Source organism: Schistocerca gregaria, chromosome 5 (assembly GCF_023897955.1).
Source record: "Schistocerca gregaria isolate iqSchGreg1 chromosome 5, iqSchGreg1.2, whole genome shotgun sequence".
Lineage (NCBI taxonomy): Eukaryota > Metazoa > Arthropoda > Insecta > Orthoptera > Acrididae > Schistocerca > Schistocerca gregaria.
This window is the reverse complement of record NC_064924.1, coordinates 122,804,686-122,812,692: the sequence shown is the minus strand read 5'-3', so window position 1 is coordinate 122,812,692 and position 8,007 is coordinate 122,804,686. Positions and strand designations below refer to the sequence as shown.

The 8,007-nt window shown below is 46.4% G+C and overlaps 1 pseudogene; it reads left to right on the top strand.

Annotated features, from left to right (window-relative positions):
- Positions 1-4,672: 4,672 nt before the first annotated feature.
- On the top strand, positions 4,673-4,790 carry LOC126274360 (5S ribosomal RNA; annotated as a pseudogene).
- Positions 4,791-8,007: the final 3,217 nt, after the last annotated feature.

Genomic DNA, 8,007 nt, shown 5'->3' with positions numbered 1-8,007 from the left:
CTGAATTACTTGGACGCAACGTTCGACTGACGTTATCGCTTGTAATTGGCCAAATAAGTTAATAAGAGCAATGTAATGCGCATGACTTGAAGAATCGAAGCACGGTAGCTTTAAACTGCAGCAGTTCTGGTATTGAGTTGTCGCTCGATGTAATATCGAGGCTTAGCTTAACGGTATAAAGTGGAATGAATGCATAAGACATTGAGCGTAGGGAGACGTCTTGAAAGTGTAGTGCAAGAGGGGGGGGGGGGGGGGGGAATCATATACACGACACTTTTGCAATCTATTCGTGAATACTACTCGGTATTTGGAATCCTCACAAGTTTGGACTAATGGAAAAGACTGGAGCAGACAATGCGGTATTCGTAAATAAATGGTAGATGGCTGTCAAAAACTACTTTCAAAAACAATGGTAGAAACGTGGTATTCTCTTGCCGCTAATACACTCCTGGAAATGGAAAAAAGAACACATTGACACCGGTGTGTCAGACCCACCATACTTGCTCCGGACACTGCGAGAGGGCTGTACAAGCAATGATCACACGCACGGCACAGCGGACACACCAGGAACCGCGGTGTTGGCCGTCGAATGGCGCTAGCTGCGCAGCATTTGTGCACCGCCGCCGTCAGTGTCAGCCAGTTTGCCGTGGCATACGGAGCTCCATCGCAGTCTTTAACACTGGTAGCATGCCGCGACAGCGTGGACGTGAACCGTATGTGCAGTTGACGGACTTTGAGCGAGGGCGTATAGTGGGCATGCGGGAGGCCGGGTGGACGTACCGCCGAATTGCTCAACACGTGGGGCGTGAGGTCTCCACAGTACATCGACGTTAGCGCCAGTGGTCGGCGGAAGGTGCACGTGCCCGTCGACCTGGGACCGGACCGCAGCGACGCACGGATGCACGCCAAGACCGTAGGATCCTACGCAGTGCCGTAGGGGACCGCACCGCCACTTCCCAGCAAATTAGGGACACTGTTGCTCCTGCGGTTACGGCGAGGACCATTCGCAAGCGTCTCCATGAAGCAGGGCTACGGTCCCGCACACCGTTAGGCCGTCTTCCGCTCACGCCCCAACATCGTGCAGCCCGCCTCCAGTGGTGTCGCGACAGGCGTGAATGGAGGGACGAATGGAGACGTGTCGTCTTCAGCGATGAGAGTCGCTTCTGCCTTGGTGCCAATGATGGTCGTATGCGTGTTTGGCGCCGTGTAGGTGAGCGCCACAATCAGGACTGCATACCACCGAGGCACACAGGGCCAACACCCGGCATCATGGTGTGGGGAGCGATCTCCTACACTGGCCGTACACCTCTGGTGATCGTCGAGGGGACACTGAATAGTGCACGGTACATCCAAACCGTCATCGAACCCATCGTTCTACCATTCCTAGACCGGCAAGAGAACTTGCTGTTCCAACAGGAAAATGCACGTCCGCATGTATCCCGTGCCACCCAACGTGCTCTAGAAGGTGTAAGTCAACTACCCTGGCCAGCAAGATCTCCGGATCTGTCCCCCATTGAGCATGTTTGGGACTGGATGAAGCGTCGTCTCACGCGGTCTGCACGTCCAGCACGAACGCTGCTCCAACTGAGGCGCCAGGTGGAAATGGTATGGCAAGCCGTTCCACAGGACTACATCCAGCATCTCTACGATTGTCTCCATGGGAGAATAGCAGCCTGCATTGCTGCGAAAGGTGGATATACACTGTACTAGTGCCGACATTGTGCATGCTCTGTTGCCTGTGTCTATGTGCCTGTGGTTCTGTCAGTGTGATCATGTGATGTATCTGACCCCAGGAATGTGTCAATAAAGTTTCCCCTTCCTGGGACAATGAATTCACGGTGTTCTTATTTCAATTTCCAGGAGTGTATATTTAGAAGTAAGCAAGACACCTCGAGAAAAAATGTCATTTTAATGAAACCATAGGTACGTGAATTCTGTATTTATCAACTGCCAAGAAACCTTTGAATCGGTGACATACCGGCGCCTACTATAGAAAATTCGTACGTAAAGCACGTCTAGTTAGTCTTCTCTGATGGGTTTAAACCTTCCTGACAGGTAGGCTGCAGCCCGGTAATCTGAATGTCGACTTTCCCGCAAGTGAAATTCGGATGGATGAAGCGAAGTCACGGCTCTTACCATTCACATTACACATTTAATGACTTACTGTATGATATTTGGAGTACTTTCAGGATTTTCACATCGGACTAAGTTACGCCCTTGAGAATTTGTTGTGGAATTAAATTTGTTGTAACATTCATTTAGATACTTACAAACTATAGCAGCCTTTTATTACACAACTAAGCATCAGATACCAGAGAACTCAGAGAGGAGTCGGAAAAGCAATGTGACGAGAGACTGTGTGTAACTATCCGATGTGATTACATGCAAGTAAAGTAAGTTTTCGACTACCTGGTACAATGCTCAGAAGTTTCAGTTGCTGGGAAGGTAATTTCACTTTTACGGTCTATACTGCAAAATGTGTGCGACTCTTATCAGTAGGGGACACAAGCAACAGGACACAAGTAACAGGACCAAATTTCGTAAAATAGAAGCCACTGTGTTGTCGTACGTTACTCTCTCATACGCCGGTGAAGCCCAAACGTTGTGTTTCAATGAAACGATTAAAACATAGGAGTGGAACTGCATGTGGTAAAGACCTGCATAGTGTGGTCGCTGTAGACCTTGACACTGGACTATTACAGCGAGGACACATCGAAAATTATGTAACGTGTCCACTCGCTGGCATTGTCTAGTGTGCGTTGTACGCCATTCCATTGAATTTTTAATCGCTTTATTGAAACATCTGATCCTCACTTCAGTGACGAGTAGGCAAAGAATGTAAGATCTACAAGATTGGCAATAACTTACACAAGCTCGAAACCTAACTTTAGTGCAGGACGTTATTAATAGTTTCCACAACGAAAGGCTTTGTCGAAAGAGAGTCTGGTGTTGTGAAAATCATGCCAGCAGCAGGACACAATCAATCCCATCACTGCGCGATAGCAATGTTAATGTTTCCAATGACAACGGCAGGGCCACTAAAGTGTAATTACTAAACATGCCCGCATCTCGTGGTTGTGCGATAGCGTTCTCGCTTCCCGTTCCCGGGTTCGATTCCCCGCGGGGTCAGGGATTTTCTCTGCCTCGTGATGGCTGGGTGTTGTGTGATGTCCTTAGGTTAGTTAGGTTTAAGTAGTTCTAAGTTCTAGGGGACTGATGACCATAGATGTTAAGTCCCATAGTGCTCAGAGCCATTTGAACCTTTTTTTTTTTTTACTAAACATGGTTTATCGGAATTATTTCTCCAAAGAAGATGCAGTAAATATACTAGCGTTCGAATAAAGAACAGCTGTCAAAATGAGATCATTTGCAAAGTAACTTAAATCGTTTTATGAAGGCAAGCCTTCCGGGCAAGATTCTGTAATTACGAGTGCTGATGACAAAGCACTATTTTTGACAATACTATACAACCGCTCCCTCGCCAGAAGATCCGTCCCAAAAGCTAGATAGTTGTACCGGCCACACGAACACACAACCGCGGAAACAGAACTACCGCGAATTAGGGGAGAAAGTGTCACGGATATCAAACGATAGTCGGGATCCAACATCGTTGCGGCGAGACTTTTTCAAGAAAATTCAATCACCAACTTTCTCTGCTAAATGTGAAAATATTTTATTGGTTCCGGGCTAAACAGAGAGAAAACATCATATTAATAAAATGCGGGAAATCAGATTGTGAACGGAAATATTTAATTGATCATTTTTCCCGTGTGATATTAGAGATTTGAGCGGTCCAGAAATAGTCTGACATTGGTTACATGAACCCTCTGCCAAACATCTAACGGTGAGTTGTGAAGTAGTCCTGTAGATGTAGATTATCGCTCCAAGTTCTACAAGGGGCGGTCAAAAAGTTTCAGTTTGAAGTCGTTGCGCCGGCCGCTGTGACCGAGCGGTTCTGAGCGATTCAGTCCGGAATCGCGTGACCGCTGCGGTCGCAGGTTCGAATCCTGCCTTTGGTATGGATGTGTGTGATGTCCTTAGGTTAGTTAGGTTTAAGTAGTTCTACGTCTAGGGCACTGATGACCTCGTATGTTAAGTCCCATAGTGCTCAGAGCCATTTGAACCTTTTTTTTAAAAGTCGTTGCTGCAGGGTATGTGCAACGTAGCGCGACACCAATGAGCGTTTATAAGTACCGACATGTACGCGAGGGGTTAGTGTAGCATTCGTGTCTTTCCGACGTGCGTGCGAAACATGTGGAAACGTGAACTATGCCGACGTTATTACCAAATGCATCCAAACATGACCAATGTGCTGTTGTTCCCCTCTCGGCTGCAGATGGGCAAACACCTGTAGACATCTATCGGAGAATGAAGAAAGTGTCTGGGGTCGGAAACCACAGTTGTGGAATAGTGCGCCAAGTTCGTGATAATGCACGCCCCCATATCGCAAATGTCGTAACGCAGAAGTTGCGCCAACCCCAGTGGGAGACGCCACCCTAGAGTCCTGATCTCTGCCTATGCAATTATCCCTCCTACGGACCCTTAAAGAAGGCGTTGAAGGGTCGACGATTCCTGTCGGGCGCTGATGTGCAGAAGGCAGTTACTGACTTCTTCCCGCAGCAGGACACGGCGTTTTACCAAACTGGAATCTTCAGCCTGATGTGTCGGTGGGGCCAACGGCCTTGCCGCAGTGGTAACACCGGTTCGCGTCAGATCACCGAAGTTAAGCGCTGTCGGGCTGGGCTAGCACTTGGATGGGTGACCATCCGGCCTGCCGAGCGCTGTTGGCAAGCGGGGTGCACTCACCCCTTGTGAGGCAAACTGAGGAGCTGCTTGACTGAGAAGTAGCGGCTCCGGTCTCGTAAACTGGCATACGGCCGGGAGAGCGGTGTGCTGACCACATGCCCCTCCATATCCGCATCCAGTGACGCCTATGGGCTTAGGATGACACGGCGGCCGGTCGGTACCGTGGGCCTTCATAGCCTGTTCGGGACGAGTTTAGATGCGCCGGTGGAATGACTGCCTCAACGCTCACGGCAATTTTACCTGACAGGCATACAGACTATCGAGCGCACGACCGAACAGAAAGTTTCTGCTTGCCCCTAATACTTTGGGACACATGACATTACGTACCGCATCTGTTCATTTATGACTGTAGTGAAGCTATTAGTCAAAACAGTCTGCTGGACTCCTGCCCCCCCCTCCCCCCCCCCCCCCTCCGTCCCGCGGTCCCGGCTCATTACAGAATCTAACATCATTGTCCTTCCATTATTTTGCGCGGCTGTAAGCGAGAAAAAGTTTAGAAAAGGATTGAAACTACTTGTACAGTTTGAGGAAAGTGGCTACGTGCTGTCGTTATCAGACACTGGATGAATATAGTGTGGGTAATCTGCGTGCTGTTTGGAGAGAGTCCAGTTCTTCACACATCTTAGTGTTCACGATGTCACGTCTCGTGAACTATATCCCGTACAGTAAGGTAATTTTGCAGGTACATCGAAGCGATATATGTGGCTGCTGTCTGTAAAATTTGTTTTGAACAGAGTTATTAGTAGAGAAGTAATCAATTGAAACGTCATCTCTGATACTGAAGTTTTACTGCATGAATAGCAGAAATGTAGCGAACGATAAAGTTTCTTTCCTTTAATTACTTTCTGGGGCCTACAACGAGAAAAAGTTTCGAAAAGGTTTGAATTTTTGTGGAAAGTTTGTTCGAAGTCACCAAGTGCTCTCATTCACTAATACTCGGTGACTACAGGATAGTGACCGGGCCAAATATCCCACGAAATAAGCATCAAACGACAAAACTACAAAGTACGAGAGTTGTCTAGCTTGAAGGGGGAAACCAGATGACGCTATGGTTGGCCCGATAGATAGCGCTGTTATAGATCAAACGGGTACCAATTGCGTTTTTTTTGTTGTTTTTTTTTAAATAGGAACCCCCATTTTTATTACATATTCGTGTAGTGCGTAAAGAAATATGAATGTTTTAGTTGGACCACTTTTTTCGCTTTGTGATAGATGACGCTGAAATAGTCACAAACGTCTAAGTACGTGGTATCACGTAACATTCCTCCAGTGTGGACGGTATTTGCTTCGTGATACATTTCCCGTGTTAAATTGGACCGTTTACCAATTGCGGAAAAGGTTGATATCGTGTTAATGTATGGCTATTGTGATCAATATGCCCAACGGGCGTGTACTATGTATGCTGCTCGGTATCCTGGACGACATCATCCAAGTGACAGGACCTTTCGCCGGATAGTTACGTTATTTAAGGAAACAGGAAGTGTTCAGCCGCATGTGAAACGTCAACCAAGACCTGCTACAATTGATGATGCCCAAAGAGGTATTTTAATTGCTGTCACGGCTAATCCGCACATCTGTAGCAGACAAACTGCACGAGAATCGGGAATCTCGAAAACGTCGGTGTTGAGAATGCTACATCAACATCGAATGCGTACCATATTTCTATGCACCAGGAATTGGATGGCGACGACTTTGAACGTCGTGTACAGTTCTGCTACTGGGCACAAGAGAAATTACGGGATGATGACAGATTTTTTGCACGCGTTCTATTTAGCGACGATGCGTCATTCAGCAATAGTGGTAACGTAAACCGGCATAATATGCACTACTGGGTAACGGAAAATCCACGATGGCGGCGACAAGTGGAACATTAGCGGCCTTGGCGGTTTAATGTATGGTGAGGCACTGTGGGAGGAAGGATAATTGGCCCCAATTTTATCGATGCCATTCTAAATGGTGCAATGTATGCTCATTTGCTACGTAATGTTCTACCGATGTTACTACAAGATGTTTCACTGCATGACAGAATGGCGATGTACTTCCAACATGGTGGATGTCCGGCACATAGCTCGCGTGAGGTTGAAGCGGTACTGAACAGCATATTTCATGACAGGTGGATTTGTCGACGAAGCACCATATCATGGCCCGCACGTTCACCGGAACTGACGTGCCAGAATTTCTTTCTGTGGGGAAAGTTGAAAGATATTTGCTATCGTGATCCACCGACGACGCTTGACAACATACGTCAACGCATTGTCAATGAGTGTGCGAATATTACGGAAGGCGAACTACTCGCTGTTGAGAGGAATGTCGTTATGCGTATTGCCAAATGCATTGGGGTTGACGGACATCATTTTGACCATTTATTGCATTAATGTGGTACTTACAGGTAATCACGCTGTACCAACATGCGTTCTCAGAAATGATAAGTTCACAAAGCTGCATGTATCATATTGGAACAACCGAAATAAAATGTTCAAACGTACCTACGTTCTGTATTTTAATTTAAAAAACCTACCTTTTACGAACTGTTCGTCTATAATTGTGAGCCATATCTTTGTGACTGTTACAGCGCCAGCTATCATAAAGCGAAAAAAGTAGTACAACTAAAACATTCATATTTCTTTACGTACTACACGAATATGTCATAAAAAATGGGGGTTCCTATTTAAAAAAACGCAGTTGATATCGGTTTGACCTATGGCAGCACCATCTAGCGGACCAACCATAGCGCAATCTGGTTTCCCCCTTCAAACTAGATAAGTTTCGTTCTTTGTAGTTTTTTCGTTTGACGCTTATTTCGTGAGATATTTGGCCCGGTCACAATCAATGGACCACCCTGTATAGTCGGGTTAATTTGCGCGCTATGAGGTAGACTGCCTCCAGACTTATACACAGTTCCTAATTTTAATACTTGATTTATTGTGTTAAATATTTAACAAAGATTACTTCTGCTGATAGCATTTTAAATTTTCAAATCGGATCAATAATTATATGAAATACTGAAAATCAAATTCTTGTTGCCCCTAGGAGGCATTAAATAGGCAACTTCCGATTGGGACTTCGTGGCTGTTCTAGGCATTTGGTAGTAATATCGTTACAGCGCTTCGTTTGAAACTCGCGGCTTGAGTTAGAAAAATGGAGTAAAAAGCTTTTGGTTTAGCCCGGACCAGCGATCATTCGTATAGCCATTCGAACATC